Genomic DNA, 4,096 nt, shown 5'->3' with positions numbered 1-4,096 from the left:
TTAGTATGGACTGGCACTGCAGAGCTTCTGACCAAGGAGTTCAATAGAAGAGACAAGTTCTGTAGAAGAAATATCCTGGGAGCATACAGTAATTTCATTATTTATTCCCCGCCCATCGGGCTGGGTTTCCCCAGCCACTCTGGGTGGCTCCCAGCAGAGTATTAAAAACACAATAGAACATCAAACATTAAAAACGTCCCAGTACAAGGTGTCTTCTAAAAGGTAAAGGGACCCCTGACCGTTAGGTCAACTTGTGTCCGACTCTGGGGTTGCGGCGCTCATCTCGCTTTAGTGGCCAAGGGAGCCGGCGTACAGCTTCCGGGTCATGTGGCCAGCAGGACTAAGCCGCTTCTGGCGAACCAGAGCAGCGCACGGAAACGCCGTTTACCTTCCCGCCGGAGCGGTGCCTATTTATCTACTTGCACTTTGAGGTGCTTTCGAACTGCTAGGTTGGCAGGAGCTGGGACCGAGCAATGGGAGCTCACCCCGTCATTGCGGGGATGCGAACCGCTGACTTTCTGATCGGCAAGTCCTAGGCTCTGTGGTTTAACGCACAGCGCCACCTGCGTCCTTCGTTCCGGAGGTCTGTTCTTAACCTGAAACTATTCTTAACCTGAAGCACCACTTTAGCTAATGGGGCCTGCTGCTGCTGCCGCGCCGCCGGAGCATGATTTCTGTTCTCACCCTGAAGCAAAGTTCTTAACCTGAAGCACTATTTCTGGGTTAGCGGAGTCTGTAACCTGAAGCATCTGTAACCTGAAGCGTATGTAACCTGAGGTACCACTGTATTGTGACGTACAAACCTCATCATCTTGCGTGCTTGTGCCAGGTGTGTTGATTGAAGGGTCCTTTGATGTTGAAGTCACATGATGTTCGTCCAATGAGGTAACTAGACCCAAAGCACGGAACAAATTAAAGGGTTCCACTATCCCGTTTTCGCCTCCTGATAAGAATCGCTTGCAAAAGCTAACATGCGGAACTGGGTGTAAGTTTGGGGAAATGAGAAAGGAAGAGAAACAAAATGGCACGCGTCTATCTCTAGGGCTGCCATACGCCTGGAATTTCCTGGACATAACCCCCCCCCCAAAAAAAAGAAGCTCAACTTTGACCAAAAATGTCCAGATTTTCACTTTTTGAAATATGGCGAACCTATCTACAGTAGTGCCTCGCAAGACGAAAAGAATCCGTTCTGTGATTCTCTTCGTCTAGCGGTTTTTTTGTCTTGCGAAGCAAGCCCATTGACGGATTAGCGGATTAGCGCTATTAGAGGCTTTTAGCGGCTTATCTGCTGATCGGATCAGCTGATAAGCGGCTTAGCGGCTTAGAAAAAGGGGGGGAAGGAAAAAAAACCAGAAGGAACTCGCAAGACATTGTCGTCTTGCGAAGCAAGCCCATAGGAAATTCGTTTTGCGAAGCACCTCCAAAACGGAAAACTCTTTCGTCTAGCGAGTTTTCCGTCTTGCGAGGCATTCGTCTTGCACGGCACCACTGTATCCCTAATTCTGAAGCTGGACTTTGAATGGATACTTCTCATTGCTCCTCCTCGCTTGAATCCTGACTCCCATCTCTTCCCTCAAGGCCAGCGCCAGACTGTGTTTACTCTTTTAAAAAGACCCCTTGGTGTGGGGTTTAAATCTTAGCCTGCGCTGGAAATTTCTGAGCGAGCTTCAGTTTGCGCCACGAGGCAGGTGCTGGTGAGTCTGAGTCCCAGCTTGGGCAAAAGATTTCTGCTTTGCAGAGGGGTTGGCGCAAACGATACCTCGTGGTCTTTTCCAACTCCACAATTTGATATTTCTTTTATTCTTAAGAGGGGAACTGTAGGCAGAAAGGAGAAGTGGGGACCCTGTATCAGGAAGTCTAAAGGAAGAAGACAAGACCTTATATTTACACGCAACAGTAGCCGCAAGGCTACTGATTGCGAAAAATTGGAAAAGTGGTATTATACCGACAAAAACAGAGTGGCTTGCCAAATTACTGGAGTATCACAATATATCCAAAACAATGGGAGAGATTGGAAGGATCTCAAAAGAGAAGATAGACAGGGACTGGAAGGTGTTTAAAGGATCCTTGCAAAACCATATTGAAAAATCAGAACTATTAAAATAAACAAGTTCCATTTTAAATACTGAAATACTAAATAAGATGGATAATAATGTGTAATAGAAAAAGGAGCATGAAATTAGGTCAAAGGTGTGCGAAAGAAAGTAACAGAAGTGGGAAGAAATTGCAATTGAGTAGATTGGAAGTCTAACACAATGGGGGGGTGAGGGGGTGGATGGTGATGGGAAAAGGAATTATCTGTGGGATTGAGTGTAATTTGGAAAAGAAAAAAAGGAGAAGTGGGGTGGAAGCACAGCAAGTACGTATCCCTTTCCCAGAGTGTTAGAGGTATTTCTGGGGGCCGTGGGGAGGGGATCTGGAAGGTAAAAAACAGATTCGACAGGTAGGTGCATCTAGAAGGCCAGACACAGAGATGGTTCCAGGCCTGCCATCATCAACTATCCTATAATTCAGAGAGAGATAGAGAGAGCAGTGGCGTAGCGTGGGTTGTCAGCACCCGGGGCAAGGCAAGTAATTTGTGCCCCCTAACCCGTGGATTTGCGCCCCCTAACCCTAACCCCCAAATGTTGCACCCGGTGCGGCCGGCCCCCCCTGCACCCCCCACGCTACGCCACTGAGAGAGAGATGACAGTATGCTTTCCTACTCACTATCTGCCATGATCTCAGCCCAATTGGCAGGGCGCAAATCATGGAATCACCAAGGCAACGTCATTTCCCATGCAGGCAGAGGAGATCTGCACTCTCCCGGCTGAGGAGCAGCACGCCCCAGCTTCCCTCACCATTCCATCCATTCCCCCTTATGATGCGGTGTGATGTCATAGCTGTGACGTCACAGATCAGGCGCTGGGCCCCTGCTCTCCCTTCCAAAGGGGACGCCTTGGAACCGTCACAACCGCAAAGCAGAGGGGGAAAGGGTAGGTAACCCACAGGGCTTGGAACGGCACCATTTCCAGAAGACCAGTCTGTCTTGGGGCCACCTGTTTATTCAGCGTTTCGAAGACAGGCAGAATGCCAACTTATTTTGCCTGCTTCTGTCTTCCCTCAGCTGCCAAAAACGCGGTTGCTTTGTTCGGCCCGGCTGAAACTGCCCCGGGGGCAAGGAACTACAGTGGTACCTCGGGTTAAGTACTTAATTTGTTCCGGAGGTCCGTTCTTAACCTGAAACTGTTCTTAACCTAAAGCACCACTTTAGCTAATGGGGCCTCCCGCTGCCACTGGAGCACGATTTCTGTTCTCATCCTGAAGCAAAGTTCTTAACCCAAGGTAATATTTCTGGGTTAGCAGGGTCTGTAACCTGAAGCGTCTGTAACCCGAGGTACCACTGTCCTTGCATAAATTTCTTTTGTGGGGAGCATTTAAGCGTCAAAATCCCCACATATTTTGGATTAGCAAAACGCCCACCAAATGAACCACATGTATGTTATGTTAGACAAAGAGGAACTCAACTCTTGCTTCCATGGTTCAAAATCCCATGGGGCATTCAGTCTCCCAATGCCTTCTTCCCCAAAAGCAGGAATCACTAGGAAATTCCTTGGGTATATTTTTCTTTGTCCCACTTCCCCATCCCATAGGAGCTACATGCTAAAGCTGCTTTAAGGAATCAGTTGATACACAGGATGAGACCCTCCCTGCCTGTGGACTGTCTTGCCAGAGTGGTGCATGCTCTGGTTATCTCCCGCTTGGACTACTGCCATGCACTCTCCGTGGGGCTGCCTTTGAAGGTGACCCGGAAACTGCAACTAATCCAGAATGCGGCAGCCAGACTGGTGACTGGAAGCGGCCGTCGAGACCATATAACGCCAGCCCTGAAAGACCTACATTGGCTCCCAGTATGTTTCCGAACACAATTCAAAGTGTTGGTGTCGGCCTTGAAAGCTCTAAACGGCCTCGGCCCAGTATACCTGAAGGAGCGTCTCCACCCACATCGTTCAGCCCAGACACTGAGGTCCAGCTCTGAGGGTCTTCTAGCGGTTCCCTCATTGCGAGAAGTGAGGCTACAGGGAACCAGGCAGAGGGCCTTCTCGGTGGTGGCGCT

Source organism: Podarcis vaucheri (assembly GCF_965113315.1).
Source record: "Podarcis vaucheri genome assembly, chromosome: 18".
Lineage (NCBI taxonomy): Eukaryota > Metazoa > Chordata > Lepidosauria > Squamata > Lacertidae > Podarcis > Podarcis vaucheri.
Note: the sequence above shows the minus strand (reverse complement) of the source record.